Genomic DNA, 19,364 nt, shown 5'->3' with positions numbered 1-19,364 from the left:
AATTAATTATACACGAAACAGATACAATACATGTATATAAAGGGCTCGAAATTGATCGGAGGTTATAGCTACAACTCGAGTTATAAAAGTCCTGTCATTAATTTGTTACCTGTACATAGAGTGGGGTTTCGGGAATTTCCTGACGGGAATTCTCGAGAATTTTTCGAGATTTTCCATTCCGAATCTAGAGAATTTAAATTTTTAACATTTCGGGAATTCCCGGATCTCAAGAATCTTTTCTCCGGATTCGGGATTTCTTTATTATCAAATATTAAATGAAATAATGATTTTCTATATGAAAAAGGTGGACAGAAAACACAAAACGTTGAGAGGCTGATCGGGGCATTTAACACAAAAGTCAAAATGAGCGCAATTTTTGCATCACTAGAGAATTTTGTGTCTCAAAAGTCTACGCGATTATCAGACGCACCGATTGACAGTCTTTGTTTTTCGAAATTCTATTTTAATAATTATTTTTTTGAATTATTTTTGTTTCCCTACTTATCATATTTTGTTTTGGAATTTGTCTGTTTTTACACTGATTTTAGGATTTTTACAGTTTTTTTTTTAAATTTCCCGATATCTAGAGAATTCTCGAGAATTCTTTTCTGCTAATCCCGAATCCCGAGAATTTAAAATTTCATTATTTCGGGAAATCTCGATATTGAGATATTCTCGGGAAATACCCAACTCTACCTGTACATACATTATGCACTACAGTTTGTGGAGCTAATTAATTCTTATAGTATAGAGGTATCTGACAGATATAAATACTTATTAAATGTCTATAATCGAAATAACAATATTAAAATAATATCAGATTTTATTTTCTTTTTGACGCCTCTTCTCTCACAGTTAATTTTTTCCATCCTGAAACTTTCTAAAACGAATACGTACGCACGTAATTATTATTGATAATCGTTTCGTTTGAGTATCCAATATTTAAATGCAGGCCATAGACTATAGATACATATGTAGGCACATTTTATATTTAAGACGTCAGAAAGTGGATAACTATTTTAGAAATGCTATTCTAAGAATGTATCAGTACATTATATCAATATTTATGGAGGTAAATAATTATTGGTATGGCGAACAAATCGTTGAGGTGATTCCAAGAAATTTACTTGCAAAAAAAATAATTCGATTTCATCCAATTTTTTCGAAAGTGGGAACTTGGGAACCACAAATTATTTTTAATGTAGATTTAAGTATTAGTTACACTTGCAAATTATGTACAGTATATGCTTCAAACTTTGCACTCCGGCTCTAGGATGAAAATGATTAATATATTCTAAATATATATATTTTTTAAATAAGTACATATATTATTACCTGTCTATTTATTTATTACTACATATACTAATACAAGTAAATATCATTTCATCTAATTTTATGTGAGGTAATCAGGCAAAGAGGCGTATCAGTATAGTAAAGAGTGCAAAAAAAGTGCAAAGTTATAAAACGTATACTCTGCCTACACGAATTTATTGGGTACTTATACCTCTGAAGACGCTCGTTGTTTAGGAAAGTTTACTTTGAACAATATTTTTGAATTACCATCATTATAGGTAATAGTATAATAAAATAAAATATAGTATATAAGTAAATATAGTATATAAGTAAATATAGTATATAAGTAAATATAGTATATAAGTAAATATAGTATATAAGTAAATATAGTATATAAGTATAATAACATGCCACAAATAGCACCAATTAGTTGGTTTTTATAGACCACTTAAACACGTTTTTGTATCACTGCTAAAACTAGCAACTTTGTAATATAATATTAATAACGTCGCAAGTTGAACAAGTTAAGTCTATCGATTGAGTGATTTGCGCGAGTTTTAATTCGGTTGCAATTATTAAGTGCACACACAATTTGACAACATTAGGTGCGTACTGACTGAGCAATAGATAATCTGATCTAATCTAATGATAGATTGTAATAGATTTAAGTTTTGTACTATTCCATTTGAGTCGTTTTTTTGCGACCCGGGTTTCGCCTTTCGGCATCTTCAGGCACTATGTGCACTCACCAAAAGGCAAATACACACTGACAACGTATGCAGTTAACTCCAGCGCTCGAAATGGAAAATTTTACGAACCGGAGCGCACGATAATTTTACGAAAATATCAACTATATTATACTATACTACATTAATTGTAAATGTGATTTATAAAAATTAGTGTGTTATTTTTTTTTATTAAATGAAATATCTAGCTCAGACGGTCAAATTAATATTTCCACGAGATGGAGCGATAATTTTGTGGATTTTGTGAACCGGAACGGCGCTCCGGTACGTTCCGGTCCATTTCGAGCCCTGGTTAACTCTAACTTCATCATCATCATCAGCCTGAATCTATCCACTTGACATGGCCCGGCTCGCGGCTAGCTCTTAAATGTGGCCGGGCTGTCACTTAGGATGCAGAGGATGAACTGGGGAAGTGTGGTTCTCCCTTGTAATAATACAACTTTTGATTCCCAAATAAAACTCTCAGTTGGTGTGGTACCGAATTTATTCAGGTTCTAGTTCACGTTTCACAATAAAGTTATCTGTCATTGTTCTCACAATTAAATCTCATTAAAGTGTCAGTAAACTATTTATTTGTTTGCTATAGGATCACTGTGAAATCTTTCACAAGTTTCCAAAAAGTCACACCTAACTCGGAGAATGTATACGCAGATATTCTTTGAATATTTTTATTTCACGAAATATTTTCTCGTAAGAAAAATTATAATTTATTCTTTAGATACATAGTATTGGGTTTATAAAAAGAATATAATTTATTTATTTTTATTTTTTACAAAGTTTATTTATGTTTATAGCATGTTTACAAATATTTATTTGTGTTTACAAACTTGTTTACAAAAGGTTTGTTTATGTTTACAAACTTGTTCACAATTGTTTATTTATATTGACAAATTTATTTACTAAATTTTATTTTTATAATTATTGTTTACTTAATAAAGTTTCAAAAATTTATTTAATAATCCCGAAATAATTTCTAAAATTTATTATTACAAATTGAATTTGTTAATTTGTTCTTATCAAACAAATTCGATCGCGTAATTTATCCCGATTACGTCACCTCGTACGATGCGTAATGAAAAATAAAATTACTCCGCGGCACACGTCACTACCGACAGATACGTGGTGTTCGCGCTACGTTTAGCGGCATACGTCACTACCGACAGATACGTGGTATTCGCGCTACGTTTTCGCCCGCCGAAGGGGACTTACTTTACGTATAAATCGCGAATGTTACTGAGAACCATGTCTCGCAAACTTGCAGAGAGGACTGCTGCTTTGCTGAAGATCGCTGGTATATACGGAAAAAAGTGTCACCTTTTATACCCTCAGGATAAAGGTTTAATAGGAAACAGTCCGTAAAAGATGGGAGATCTATACCTTTCTCTCATGAGATAAATTTACGTATATCTCCCGTTCCTGACAACTTTCTAATAGAGATAACTTCCACTTTAGTCGTGTTGAATTTACTCTACTTTATTTTCGTAAAATTAGGTTGCAATTGGGGGCAAAAGAACATGTTTCTTAATTGCGCAGTTACGATGACGTAACCAAAATAGTTGATTTTATATAATTTTTCGTGTTCAAACGAAGGGGAAAGTTTTTAGCTTTCCAGCGAGGTACCGGAATAGGTATTCGTGTACTAGATAAGGGGATGGCAGTCTTTAAATTTAAAACGTCAGAACGAAAGGGTGACACCCACGTCCTGGTCCTTTCCACCACTCTCGGCCATTTTAGGCCAATAGAATTTTACTAAGTTTTAATAAAACTGTTTGGTCCCTCTGAGATTTCCTCATTCGATAATTACCTTTCGAGGCAAATATTATTACGTAAAAATACTATAATATCATACTTAACATTTACACGTAAGTATATAAATGTTCGATTTTAACAAGATGTTAATTATGAGTAACTACCAATTTATTTAATCTTTCATAGTAGCTTTTTCATAGTAATTTAAATGCAATCTTTAATCTATTTTCGTCTCGCGACGAGAAACAGCTGAGCGGCGCGTTCGACCGAGGCAGATTTCCTTAAAAGTTCAAGGTCGCGCGTTAATTTGTGTTTTTAGTTGCGATATTGGATTCTTTTATTTACCTAGGACGCGATTAAGATTTATTATTGTTTATGGGTAGAAACCCATCTATACCATAATCTCAAGTTTTTCTAATAGTTACTTTTATAATATTTATTATAGTTAGCGAGTTATAGCATGACTAAAGTCTATAATTAATAATTACGCGTCTATAAACATAGGTTCGCGTTTGTAATATTTTTATAATGATAGTTTGCTTCTATCTTGTTTCAAGAAAATCAGTGTTAAAATTCTTTACTCATAATTACACAGTACATAAATTTATAAATGTTAAATTTTCTTTTTCAATTTTCATACATTTCCATTACTCACATAAAAATTATTCAAGCATGTATTTTTCAAATTTTACGTAAACAATCTCTCCCATAACTTATTTTCTAAGTTTAATGGAGATTACCCGGAAATTTATATTCAAAATAGATCGCGTTGAAATTCACGACGTGACATTTCGAGGCCTGTGATCACAGTGTTACAATTACACTCGATCAGTCTCGATTTTCTGAAACGAAACTTTTACGTAAAATTTTTATTACATTTACAAAAGAAAAGGTTAACAACATACATTTACTTTCTACTACTAAACAATTACGCTACTGGTTACCTGTTTATGGTCTTTTTCGACCATTTCATTTCTGCTCCTTCCATAGTTTAGAACCATGGGACTTATATATCCTGTTTGTACTTTGTCGTGAGGTTGTCGCACGGCTATTGAGAAGTAGAATTGACTATTAGGCTAGATTTTTATAGTTATGTCGTTAAACCATACTCTGCCACAAACACTAACTGAAGGTCGGCGTTTTTGTTCGTGTCACACTACTGGATGAAGGCCTCTCCAAGCTGATTCCACTTCTTTCGGTCCTGTGCGTTGAGTTGCCACGTACTTCCGCAGAACTTTATCATTTCATCGATCCAGCGGCCTCTAGATCTACTTTGCGGACGTTTTGTATCTCTTGGATACCACTGGATGACTAAATTTGTCCTACGATTGTCCCTTCTTCGAGCTATGTGTCCAGCCCATTTCCATTTGGCGTTTTTTGCAAACTCTATTACATCGCAGACCCTTGTCTGTCTCCTTATTAACTGTAATCTAATACAGTGCTTATTAGAAAATATTTTTATCCCAATATTGTGTGAAAATTATTAAGTTGTCAAATGTCACCGTAATTAAAATATATTTCATCTTTAATTTCAGTTTCGCTACGCGACGTGCTCAGAGCTGACAGCGACATGGTTCGGCATCTTCATGGGAGTGGCGACGGCGCGGTGTCTTCCGCTGGGCAACATGATATACGGGGAGTTCACGCAGCTCATGGTGGAGAGGTCCATCCCCGGAGGAGAGGTATTATCCTAAAGTACTTTGGAGGAGGGAAATTTCTGTAAGTATTTTTGTAGCATTGTAAATTAGACTCTAAAATACATTCTGCCTTAATAGATGCTGTGATTTAAATTATCATTATGTAAGCGGATTGTCATGGGCTGAAAACCTACCTGCTGCACCTACAATTTTGTGTGTTGATTATTTTAAAATAAAAAAATATATTCTTCACACAGAAAATTGGTTTGGATGGGGGTGCATTTAAAAAAAATATCCATAATGTTAATCTTTTATTTTTTTTACTTTTTGACATTGAATTCACCTACCTACCCACTAGCTTCAACAGTGGACCGTCGCAATTATCCGGGTACATTACTCAAACCCAAATATTCCGCTTTTTTATTCTAGCGACAAACACCTGACCTGCAGCTATAACTTACAAGTCCTCACCTATGTGTCGCATCCACAAGTGGTAATTGACGGGTCATATTAGGATCATTAAGCTGCAGACACACGGCATTACAGGGGACGTGTGTAGGGGAATGGGACGATTTGGCACCGCGAACTGGCCTCCGCCGATTGGCCTCCGGTAATTGGCCGCCGGTACAATCGGACGCCGGCCCAATTGGACGCCGACCCAATTGAACTCCGGGAGGATTAGACGCCACACAGTTGAATTAAATGCGCAAAGGAATAGACGCACGTTACGATTTGTTGGAGTAAATAAGCAAGTCAGTTTAATATGCTTCTATCTTCTCAGTAGTTGTACCTTATACATTTCGCGCTTGACACATTTTTAATATAGATTGAGAATAATTATTATGCCTTATGATGTTTATTAAAAGAAAATAATTCTTCGCTCGCTAAAACTTAAAGATGTGCATAATCAATTAATTTATTGTCTATACATGCGTACTTACTTATATTTACAACAAATATTCAAAATAATGTTAGATGTTAGAATGAAAATTATATTATATTTCAGCGTTTTATCGACTAAATATTATAATAAAGCTTAAACATGTATATTATTATGCATAAATGCGTATTTTAAGATAGTATTAAATTATAAACAAAATATTAAGTAAGTTATCTGCTAAGTATAAATGTTTCAGTAGTTTGATTGGTAAACTACTTAGGTACTGGGTGCCAGACGAAATCCCCAACGCTGAAATCCCGAAAGCCGAAATCCCGAAAAATAAAAAAAATACAAACATCAATAATTGCGCAATTTTTGCAAGAGAGACAAAAACCCATTTTTTGTGGAAATATAAAAAAATGTAAAATACAAACATCAATAATTGCGCAACCGTGAGCGCAATTTTTGTGAGAGAGACAAATCCCATTTTTGCGGATAATGGGGTTTTCCGATTGCGCAATTGATTTTGTGTCTCTTACAAAAACTGCGCAATTCGCGATTGCGCAATTATTGGAGTTTGTATTTTACATTTTTTTATATTTCCACAAAAATGGGTTTTTGTGTCTCTTGCAAAAATTGCGCAATTATTGATGTTTGTATTTTTTTTATTTTTCGGGATTTCGGCCTTCGGGATTTCGTCCGGCACCCAGTAATTGATGTAATAAAAAGAATAAAAATAATAAATGGTGACATGTAAAGACGATTCATGCCTTTCAGATCCAGTGACTGCAATCATATAAGATAGGATAAGTATATGCTTAAAATATCAGTCCTATGCGACATTTCTTTTACCACGGGGAAAAAAAAAAAAAAACTCGACTACAAATCGCAGTCCTCAGTTCTTAATGAATACGACAAAATATTCATCAGAATCACCTCCGCCTTGCGCTACTAAGAATTTTCCAGGGTTTTTGCAAGGTGGTTTCATAGGCCCTGGCCAAATTTAAATTAGCAATACCCGATGCGGGTAGAAGAACAGTTTTCAATAAGGCATATTCTCTCAGCCGGCACAATTTTCATTTGACTAGCATCAAGTAGAGTAGTTTGCGTGCCAAAGTCCTTAAGAAACCTCGATAGTAAATGCGAGGTATCCATGAAGGCATCTAGAAAAAAAAAAAAAAAAAAAAAAAGTACCTAAGTAGTAGTTTATCAATCAAACTACTGAAACATTTATACTTAGCAGATAACTTACTTAATATTTTGTTTGTAATTTCATACTATCTTAAAATACGCATTTATGCATAATAATATACATTTTTAAGCTTTATTATAATATTAAGTCGATAAAACGCTGAAATATAATGTAATTTTCATTCTAACATCTAATATTATTTTGAATATTTGTTGTAAATATAAATAAGTACCCATGTATAGACAATAAATTAATTGATTAAGCACATCTTTAAGTTTTAACGAGGAAAGAATTATTTTCTTTTAATAAACACCATAAGGCATAATAATTGATCTCAAGCTATATTAAAAATGTGTCAAGCGCGAAATGTATAAGGTACAACTACTGAGAAGATAGAAGCATATTAAACTGACTTGCTTATTTACTCCAACAAATCGTAACGTACGTCTATTCCTTTGCGCATTTAATTCAACTGTGCGGCGTCCAATCCTCCCGGAGGCCAATTGGGTCAGCGTCGAATTGGGTCGGCGTCCAATTGGGCCGGCGTCCGATTGTACCGGCGGCCAATTACCGGAGGCCAATCGGCGGAGGCCAGTTCGCGGTGCCAAATCGTCCTAGACCCCGTGTGTAGCCGTCCGTCCATCAATTGGATTTGTCTTATCCAATTGGTGATTCTACTCGGATGCGATTGGAATCAAATAACACCTGCGTCGACCCACGTCTAAACACGTCGACTGCAATACCGTCTGCCCTTAGTGTCCGTTTGTGTCGTCTGCTCTGGCTTGTCTGTTAACTTGTCGCGTCGGAGTATTAAAGCAAACTTTGATGCTGCAGATGGTTGTACCATTTTTATTGAGTGCCATGGGTTTTTCACTGGCACATGCCTTGTGTGTCATAGAATGCCAAGATCAGAGGGGTCAACCCTTTGAGTAGTTTTTTTGAAAGCCTAATCATCCAGGTCACGATTCTCACTCATAAGATCTTGACGAAGAAGAAGTAATATTCCAATATCTTATTAATCTGTATTTTTATCCTCCCTTGTGTGCGTGCCTGGTATTCCAAGTGTCTCCGATGCTCTCCATTAGGTATTCTAATGTTCACTATAAATACTATACCATGCACATCCAAAAACTTATAATTGAGGTCCTTCTTTCGATCTGATACATTTTTCTTTTTTCGGAAACAAGTTATGCACATAATATTCTGAATCCTTAGGCCAAGGTTGGCATCAACAAATCCATCAAATTTATAGAAATTACTTTAAAATAGTTAAAACTGCTGCTATTTTCAAAATGATACATTTGCTGTTAAGTTCCAAAGTAAAATGGCCTCAATTATATAAATGTTGTAACTTGTAGAGTTAATGTAACTAAGTGGATACTTACAGTATTTTAATTGTAAAATTATGATGCTTTCAGACCCAATGCTACAGAAGAAGAGAGTGCTGATCTCCTAGCTGATGATTCAAAATCTTACGGGCTGGCGAGTTTAGTTATTGCTGGTACACAGTTCCTGGCAGGAGTCCTCAGTGTCCACTCCCTCAATTGGAGTGCACATCGACAGGTAAATAAAATTACTACACCATCTACCACTTTCACATACCTACGGATTGACGGAAGATTCATAGTATAACGAGTATAATTCGTGGTTACAGCTCCCTGGGCACAGACCCATGGCCCCCAGTTTCAGTTTATGACTTAATGACAGTCATTAAATGCAAGAAATACTACTAATATTGAATGTGCGTTTTGTATATGTGACAAAATTTAATGTTGATAATGTATACAGGTTTGAATATTAAAAATTTCATTTCTGTAATACATTTAATCCCGTATTTCTCCACACCCGAGAATCATATTTCCTTAAAGCCATGCCCGGAAGGTAACCCACTTACCTATTTTGTGTTTCCTGAGCAATCCTGCTACTTTTTCCTCAATAACAATATTATCCGACAATTTTATATGGTTAACGGTAGCTATATCCTTATGAGGTTCCCAATGAGGAATTTAAGCACCTTTGGTAGTAGTACCTATGAATTCATGATATTATTCATCCTAAGTTTCAACTAACTATCAGCATACTAACTAGGTGACATACAGATATTAGATAATTAAACTATTTTTATTTCTCAGATTGCCAGGATACGACTTCTTTTCTTGAAATCAGTGCTGCGCCAGGACATGGCGTGGTATGACACTCAACCGAATCTCAACTTTGCCAGTAAAATAACAGAGTAAGTTACATAACCTTTACTATCTTTCATTAATGCCTACGAATGGGGTTAAATAATTGTCACACCTATGCTACTGTTTTTATTTGGATATGCTTTGAGATATGTTAATAAACATTTAAATCAAATTTATATTCATCATTAATATTTTTGTGTCTCTCTTTTCAGTGACCTGAACAAGTTGAACGAAGGTATTGGAGAGAAGATTGGGATGTTCAGCTATCTCATCTTCTCATTTTTATTCTCTGTATCGGTAGCGTTTGCCTACGGATGGAAACTGACCCTCGTGGTGATGATATCGGCCCCTGTAACCATTATAAGCGCTGCTTTGGTTGCAAAGGTAAACTTCTAATTGACATACTTAAATAATTATTATCTAATAACTACTAGATAATATTATATTGTGTTAACAGTTATATTTAAAGAAGCCATTATCGTTTCATTTTAAAGAGCCAATGTATAATGCTAACCATATCTGTGGGTCTATTCTATACACAAGGCGGTTATCGACGGCTAAAGTGATAAATATTATCACTTTATCATATTTATGTATTGAGGCGGTTAATTGTTACAATAAATGTCTAAATACTCACTGTCAAAACTGTCTATCTCGCTCTAAAAGTTAACACAGCCAAGAGAGGGGCTGTTAAAATATAGCACTTTTTGAGAGTTTAGACGGTTAATTTATTGTAACAATTAACCGCCTCAATACATAAATATGATTAACTACCGTCGATAGCCGCCTTGTGGATAGACTAGCTTCACTGAAGGGTTTCAATTAATTATCTTGGTGATCAAGTTGTCAAACCGTGTATGGTCCAATTACCATTGAATCTAAAAAAATTATGATATTTATAATAGAAATTTTTCGTCTTTAAGTTTGTCCAGCAATGTATCTAATGTTATTTGCAGGCGCAATCTTCATTGACATTGAAAGAATTGAACAGCTACAGTCACGCCGGAAGCGCTGCTGAAGAAGTCTTGAGTGCTATCAGGACTGTTATCGCATTCGGAGGAGAAGAAAAAGAAATTCAAAGGTATTAAAAAAATCAAATAGCATATTGAGATACCCGGGGTTCCAGCGGCTAGCTCTGATGTCCATCGAACCCCGGATTCACAAAATAAAAAAGATATAAACGGTTAGAGTGGAAATAAAACTCGGTCTTTCGTGTTCGTGACGTGGTCTTATATTTTCTTATGATTTTTAGTTTCACAAATTTATCTGGGTTTTTACGATTATAGTTGCAGGTCCTATCCTATTGGAAAAGGGACGCTTACTAACATGTTTTTTTCTTTTTAAATTCCTCAGACCCACGCCAACTAGTAAAAGGGACTAGTGATTGGCCAAATCTGATCGCATGATCTTTGATTCGGCGAATCACGAGCCTGACCCTGGCGCCGGCGCGCAAGGATTTCACGCACAATGCGCGGCAAAATTTATTATATTTGAATACTTATATTTAGTCTTAAAATTATCTCTTTCATCCATCATCATTTATACTTTTTAAATCAAATTAAATTTATCTTAATTACACCTCCGCCCAGTATATGATTTTCACACACCGGACGAAGGCCTTTACTTATTAATAAAAAAAATACTTACGTGGTTGAGCAAGGAATCAGATTAGATGTTTTACGAAGCCGTTTCTAGAGGTCAGGGTTACGTTTCGACTTGATAGCTACTAAATGATTATTTTACACCGGGAGAAGCCCGCCTGTAACAGGGGTGTATCAATATGTATATAAATAGAATTATTGCTACTTCAACAAGCAAGAATCATATTAATTTTTTATTTGTCCAGATATGCCGAACGTCTTGATCCGGCAAATAAAGCAGCTGTTCGGCGCGGGCTAGTGACAGGATTTGGCGGAGGCATTATGTGGCTCATCATGTACTGCTTCTTCGCTCTGGCCTTCTGGTATGGAGTCCGCCTCATTCAGGGAGACAGCGACTTACCCATTGATGAAAGGACTTACACCCCTGGAATTCTAATCATAGTAAGTCAGCTACACAACAAAAATTATCAGCACAGTAAAATTGGGATTTAATAATAACTAAAAGACATTTCTGTAATATAAATAAACAACTTTATAAATTAACCCTGAGGACACTTCAACATCACGATTTTGTTTTAGTGTCTTGACATTTATATGCATAATGTTCTCTCTGCAATGGGATGCTTGTATACTCTCAGAGGATTATAAATTTCATTTCTCATTCTCAGGTATTATGGGGCATCATTGGTGGAGCTCAAAACCTGGGTCTCTGCTCACCTCACACGGAAGCGTTCGCAGCAGCCCGTGGCGCAGCTCATTTTGTCTTCGAGCTGATCGCCCGCCAGCCGGTCATCGACTCACTCTCTGAAGAAGGAGAAAGACCCGAGAAAGTTGTTGGGAACATCAAACTGACAGAAGTCACGTTTAAATACCCATCCAGACCAGATGTTAAGGTAAGCAACAAGTTAAAATAAGAAAATGAGTGTAGGTGTGTTTGGCAAACACACACGATGAAAGTGAAGTGTCATTGTTATCGTCAATGTAATCCATAATGCCTTCAATTCAAGTAGAGTTATTCATTAATTACCTATGTAGTTTTTGTGATATATTTGCATATGTAAAAAAGAAATGTAACATTTATATTATCGTGTTCGCCGTATCACACTTCACCGAGGAATGTTGCATCGGAAATACAAGACCGTCCAACCTCTTTGGGTCGTATAGTACCGAAATAAAATTCATTATTCATAAATAAAACACTGTTCTTGTCGGTTTACAGGAAGGCAGCGGCAAACAAATTTTTAAAATAGCCGATATATTGGATTATTTATTTGGTTAGGTTAGGTTTTCATTTTGAATTCATAAATTTTGACAAAATCAGCTATGAAAATTGAATTAATGTTCATATTGAATCTAATAAAATTGGATAATAAAAACATTATTGTCTGCAATGCTCAACGAACAACGCGTAATTTTTTCATCTCTTTCCAATAAGAAAGCTCACGGTGAAATGTAATACGTGCAATTTACATGTAACCATATTATATTATAGGTTGTCTTTAATGCCTGAATGCATGATGCACTAGCTTCTAGTGCCACTAAAAGTATCATAGTGATGACGTGCAACACGTATCACATAATTTTTTAATTTTGCATGTTGTATCTAAGAGCTCAAAAAAAAAAGATTTCAGCTTAACGCTAATTTTCATAATTCATAATTAAATTATTGTTTACAAATCAAGGTAAACAAATGTTAAATAATCATTCGTGATCATCTTCACCACTGATATACAGTATAGGATTAAATTGTATTTCAAATGATATTAAAAATACAAATTAATTACAGGTATTGGCTGGATTAAATTTGGAGATAAAAGCTGGTGAGACGGTAGCTCTTGTGGGTGCATCCGGTTGTGGAAAGTCAACGGTACTCCAACTTCTACAGAGACTTTACGATCCACTCGGAGGAAAGGTTGAACTCGACGGAAGACTTTTACCGACCCTCAATGTGGCTTGGCTCAGAGCACAGCTGGGTAAGTTATCTTAATCATATGAAAAGTAGGTATAATTACAATCATTATAATGCGTCGGTGAGATCTTTAATCCGATATGTTATTGACATAAATGGATTTTATAAATTTTAAAGTATGCGCCATTCTGATGCTCGTTATAAAGTACGAAGGTCGATGCGCGAACCTTTTCTCATCTACTGGCCGTCATAGATAACTATTTAAAAAGAAATGTAACTGAACAATTCTTTCATTTTAGGGGCAAAGGAGGATAATTTGTAGTACTATTGAGCCCTCTCCGATATGTTAAAAATCAATAACATAACTATCATATACTTAAATGTGCTTTGACAAAAGTTTAAATCAGTATTTAAAAAATATATGGTTGGTGGGAGCCCAGCCCAAAATGATATACTTGTTATCAAATACCACACCACTCCCTTGAAATGAAATCACGACAAATAGCTTTTTGCCGTTCATTGGAAAGTAACATAAAGCCTTTGGATTACAATACTTGCTGTCAAACCTTCACCAAACGAATTATTTGAATTGTGAATACCAAATCGAATTGCTAAAATGTTTTTATTCTATTTTCATCAGGTGTGGTAGGACAGGAACCAGTTCTGTTCAGTGGAACGATCCGAGACAACATTGCCCAAGGAAAACCCGGATGTTCAGATCTCGAGATTCAAGAGGCCGCTATTGCTGCCAACTGTCATGAATTCATCATTAAATTGCCATTTGTAAGTTAACATGACTGATGATGTTATAAATTCTTAGTAAAAGCAACTGCAATTTTATTTACAATCGAAAGAATCATTTTTCCCGCTCATTTTAGATTAATATTGACAATATTTTTTTATTCAGGGTTACAAGACTACAATCGGAGAACGTGGAGCTCAACTATCCGGAGGGCAGAAACAGAGAATCGCCATCGCCAGATCTCTCATCAGGAATCCCAAATTACTTCTGTTAGATGAAGCCACTTCAGCTCTGGATGCCAGAGGAGAAAGGAGAGTTCAAGATGCTTTAGATAAGGCCAGCGTTGGAAGAACCACTGTCATGGTTACCCATAGGTATACATTCACATAATTGAAGCAATTAATGATCACAGTGACGAATCAAATTAATTCCTATCGCTAGATATCGTCAAAGCTGTTCCCTCATTTTACACAAAACAGTTAACCTCTATTCACAATGGTACCTTGCTAAAAAGGGTTTAAGTATAATTTTTCTTCTTTCTCCACAGATTGGTTACAGTAACCAGTGCAAACCGAATAGTTTTCATTGACTAGGGAAAAGTTGTAGAGCAGGGAACTCATGATGAACTGATGGCGCTCAAAGGTCACTACTTCAAACTGGTGGAAGCCGATTCTCATTCTCAGGGCAATCCTGATGACTAGGCCGAAGACGAAGACGAAGATGAAGATGATAAGATTCCTGAAGATGTCAAGGTTAAAAGAAATTCCGTGTCCAGAGCGCAGAGCATCAGAGGTAATAAGATATTATGTTTGTACATGTATTTATTTTCTATTCATGGTATATTTTGTTTACTGTCTGTTAGAAACCTTTTTTTGGCAAAACAAGAGTTTTTCAAATGTTACTACTCGGTAATATAGAGTAAAATGGATTTAAAAAGTATCATGTTTGCCTTTGTAGAAACAACTCCTGAATACATCAGACAATTGAGCCGTGACAGTTTACGCAGGGCGCAAAAGAGGTCAAGTATCAGCTCCGTTCATAGCTTTGGAAGATCGCAGAGGATTCAGCCGGTTGAAGAAAATCAGACGCCGGAAGAAGATGAAGCAGAAACTGAGGTATGTAAAAGTTCATTCAGTATAGTTACATGAATCATAACAAATGAATTTGAAACACTAGTAATCAGACATTTGAAGTTATTAATAAAATTGTCATTACAACATTAACATAGAGATGGGAGGCAATGGAGATGATAAATTTCTTATAATTTTTTATAACTTCTTGCTTTATTTCATTACAGGAATTAGAAAAATCAGTCAGCAACTGGGCTCTATTAAAGCTGAACAAACCTGAATGGGTGTACATTCTCTTCGGATCAATTTCTTCGCTTTTTGTTGGTGGAGTCCTACCAGTGTTTGCTTTGCTATTCTCGGAAGTTTATGGGGTAAGAATGCAATTTTTTTTAATATTTCTATCGTAATTCATAATACTCAATAATCAATTGAATATTCTCTGAATTATGGGAGTTGATTAGTCTGTTTTCTTCAGTCATTCAGATCAAAAATGTTGAAGGTAACCTGTTACGTTATCTTCACACTGTCAACATCTAAAGCCTAAAAGTATCTCACGAAACTACTTAACAATGACTTTTTTAATTTAAAAAATTAGGGAAAAATTGTAAGGAAATTTTTTTTTTTAAGTATCTGCCTAAAATCAATATTAATATGAAAATACAAATAGAGTAGACTTCCAATTATCCGGGCTAATGGTAGGGAGAGGCGGCACGGATAATCCGAAATATGGTTTTTTCACGTAATAGATTCTTGGGTTTCCACCACGTGTACTTCTTCCTTCTTTCCTCGACATTTTGGGCTCATTGCTGAAGCCATTATCGAGAGATATATCTATAGTAGGAAAACGTACACGCGGTGGAAACCCAAGAATCTATTACAATAAAAAACAACCGCGAAAGTCTCAAACATTATATGGTTTTATCTTTTTAAAATAGATTAATGGTTTTACATGACGAAATCAACCGTGATAAGACTGTGTTACTTTATAAATAATATTTTTTATTTCTGTGTTAGTGGTCCGCAAAATGTTTCTTCTATTTTCACAGTGGTCCGCAGTTGTAAAAAGGTTGAGAAACACTGTAGTCACTATATTTAAAAAAATATATTATATTATCACCTTTTATCGGATCTATTTTTAAACGTGTCACTTCTATTTCCAGATACTCTCACTGACTGACCCTGATGAGATCACCTCTGGAACTGCTCTGTACTGTTCTCTGTTTGTCGTCGTTGGAATTCTCTGCGGAGCCGGAACGTTCTTGCAGAGTTATCTCTTCACCGAGGCCGGAGTCAGACTAACCCAGAGGCTCAGAGTTATGTCATTTGCAAATTTCTTAAAACAGGTAAATAATCATTGATATTAATCATTACAAAACCTACAGTATAATGGTGTATACCAAGTGGTCTAAAATTGTATAGTGTAACATACCGAAAGCAATATTAATAGTGTAACTCATCTTGGTAACATTTTATCATGGTGAGAAGAAGACTTTTGTTAAATCTATAGTTTACAATTATTAGATATGTTGACACAATTGATTTTCCATAAAGAATAGGCTTATAGCTAATTTCGCAGGTTTAAAGCTTTCATAATTTTTGACATGTCATCAAAACAATCGTTGCTGTTAATTGACCTATTGGTCAGCTGATTAATATGGAATAGTTTACAGCCAATGACATTTTATAGCACTAAGTCGCAGGTGAGCCCAAACTAAACATGGACTCCGTACGATTCTCTTTATTACTCTTTCATTTTTAAGTCTATTTTAAGCAGAAGAATGCAACCAAAAACTCTGACATACCTAATATACATTCACTCAAGTTCATAGTAGGTATGTATAATCTGTCAACAACGCAGGAGGAAAAATTGTCTATTATAAAACATACCAACTCTCAAAAATTATAATATCCTTATTTCTTCTATTACTTGACACTTCATTCGAAAGTTATAATGGAGTTTGACCAGACAGTTCTTCAATCAACTAAAAAAGTTCATATTTTAATGTCATTTTAATTTCCAGGAGATCGGTTGGTATGATGACCAGAAAAACTCAGTGGGAGCACTCTGCACAAGGCTTAGCGGTGATGCAGCTGCTGTTCAGGGGGTAAGTCCATCATCTACCGAATATGATTTATAAACAAACTAATGTTATGATAAACAAAAAGAAATCACTTATTTTTCATTTTACTATTATACATTGATGTGTTAAGTGCGAAAACCACTACACAATTCAGACCAAAGCACATTTGAAGAGACTTTTTACCGATCTTACTTCTTCCAATAAATAATAATGTCCATATTCATGGTTCAAAAAATGAGCACAGTCTTCATTATTTATTGATGGATTAATAGAGGTGCCTGCGATTGTAAGTGTCTGACATTCATTTGTCATAAAAATTTATTTGTCAAAAAATTTGCAGGCCACTGGAATGAGAATTGGCACAATCCTTCAAGGCATCTCAACTCTACTGATCGGTGTTCTGATGGCTTTAGTCTTCTCCTGGAAGATGACTCTTGTCTCATTAGTTACTATTCCTCTGGTGAGTACAATATATAATCTCTCTTTTTATCCACCAGATATCCACCAAAAATGCTACATAATATTTATTTTAAATGTCATATCTTTTCAACAACGATAATACTAAATATTATATAATTGGGTTCCAATTTAATCCTTTAATTTCTCTTGTGTTGTATGTGACTTGGGAGCACAAATATTTATGTGAAGGGCATTTGGTAGTTCTGCAGATCACCGCTAGGATGTCCACGGCAATGATAGAATTCTAAACCTATAGTCAATGTATCTGTAAAAGTACGGTATTTATAAAACTGTTTTTTATTACTCTTTCAGGTTCTTGGAGGTATTTACTTTGAAGGTCGCATCATAAGGAACTCTCAGATCAAAGAAAGGAAGGCCATGGAAGGTGCATCAAAAATCGCCACCGAAGCTATCATGAACATCAGGACAGTTCACAGCATGGGTAAATGATTAAAACAAAAATCAATATTTAGGTTACCTATGTTGTTCTCAGTAAATGGGATAAATTAAAAACATTAAAGCTATGATGAAGGGGTTAGGACACTGTTCTCTGGTTCCATGAGCCATGGGCCAAATTCAAATACCCACTGTTTGTTTTAATAATTAATATAAGCCTAGCTTAATTAACATAATCAATTCAAAGCATGGCAAACCATTAAAATAAATTCAAGATGCATGTGTGCGTTTCTATTTATAAACATGTCTGCATTGCCCAAGACTAAGGTTACAATGCAATAAATTGTTTTTTGTTTATGTTATTTTTATTTTTTTATTTACAAATAATGTCAATGGAAAGAAAAACATTGTCAGTTAAAAAAAGCAACATTCTAGAAAAGGTGAAAGAACACGTCGACATAATATGCTCCAAATCAATTTAGAGTCCCTTAACATAAAATCGTAGTTTCACTGTTAAATAATAAATATACATTCATACTAACCTGTTATTTCCTTATATAGGCGCTGAAACACAATTCCTGCAACGTTATGAAGAAGAGTTGAATACGGCTACGAAAGCGGGAGGGGCTCGTTCTCGTCTGCGCGGCGCTGTCTACAGTTTGGGCCTGACTGCTCCATCCTTCGGATACGGAATCTCACTGTACTATGGCGGTCTTCTGATCGCATACGAAGGACTTCCTTACAAAAATGTCATACTGTAAGTTATTGCCCTAAATTACTAAATACACAAGTAAAGTATAAAGTAGATCAATGTGTGTTTCGATATGTTAATATTATGTTGAGCAAGTGGCTAACATCCATTTCTCGTAAAAACAAAAATTTGTTAATACAACCTCAATCCTGTATTTTATATACATTTAGGTATATATGGCATATCGACAGCTTAATCTGCAAATCGACTAACTCCATTTGTTCAGGAAGTAGAAAAAACATAATAATTTAAATATCGAGCGGAATTTAAGGCTATACCTCAGTTGAGGCATGGTCTAAAGCAGGGGTTCCCAACCCCGTGCCCGCGGAACGATTCGTATGTGCCCGCCACTATTCGACAGAGACAGAATTTTCACGCAAGCCTGACACACGCAGTAAACCCGAAGTGAACGAACGCCACGAACTGAGCCGATGAACGCTGAAGCACGTGACAGTAGTCATGTGCTCGTACCGTCCCGATTGCTTCGGCGATCATCGGCTCAGTTCAGGTTTTCGGCGTGTACAAGGAGTGATGTGCAAATAGCATTCCCCGCCTGGAACCGCGTTGTTGTCATTGTGATTGCGATTGCTGCCCCGTTCGGGTCGCGACAGTTAGCTAGGAGACATTTTCCTTCTATATAGTTCTAAAATGAGTGGACCGAGTAAAAGACAA

General features: G+C 35.1%; 1 pseudogene across 1 annotated transcript in view; it reads left to right on the top strand.

Annotated features, from left to right (window-relative positions):
• Positions 1 to 19,364, top strand: part of LOC147065266 (multidrug resistance protein homolog 49-like) — a 58,808-nt pseudogene that overhangs the window by 29,594 nt on the left and 9,850 nt on the right. Inside the window, exons 2-19 of the transcript XR_015071735.1 lie at positions 5,324 to 5,507; positions 8,916 to 9,060; positions 9,630 to 9,730; positions 9,896 to 10,067; positions 10,640 to 10,764; positions 11,530 to 11,725; positions 11,953 to 12,177; positions 13,071 to 13,257; positions 13,834 to 13,976; positions 14,101 to 14,309; positions 14,483 to 14,727; positions 14,893 to 15,050; positions 15,233 to 15,376; positions 16,166 to 16,348; positions 17,027 to 17,110; positions 17,427 to 17,546; positions 17,858 to 17,987; positions 18,503 to 18,698. The product of XR_015071735.1 is annotated as a multidrug resistance protein homolog 49-like (transcript). The remainder of the gene's footprint in view (positions 1 to 5,323; positions 5,508 to 8,915; positions 9,061 to 9,629; positions 9,731 to 9,895; positions 10,068 to 10,639; positions 10,765 to 11,529; positions 11,726 to 11,952; positions 12,178 to 13,070; positions 13,258 to 13,833; positions 13,977 to 14,100; positions 14,310 to 14,482; positions 14,728 to 14,892; positions 15,051 to 15,232; positions 15,377 to 16,165; positions 16,349 to 17,026; positions 17,111 to 17,426; positions 17,547 to 17,857; positions 17,988 to 18,502; positions 18,699 to 19,364) is intronic.

Source organism: Rhyacophila brunnea, unplaced genomic scaffold (genome assembly GCF_057557595.1).
Source record: "Rhyacophila brunnea isolate RB1 unplaced genomic scaffold, BYU_Rbru_1.0 scaffold_6, whole genome shotgun sequence".
In the NCBI taxonomy this organism is placed as follows: Eukaryota; Metazoa; Arthropoda; class Insecta; order Trichoptera; family Rhyacophilidae; genus Rhyacophila; species Rhyacophila brunnea.
The sequence above is the reverse complement of the archived record's forward strand: the minus strand, read 5'-3'. Positions and strand labels throughout refer to the sequence as shown.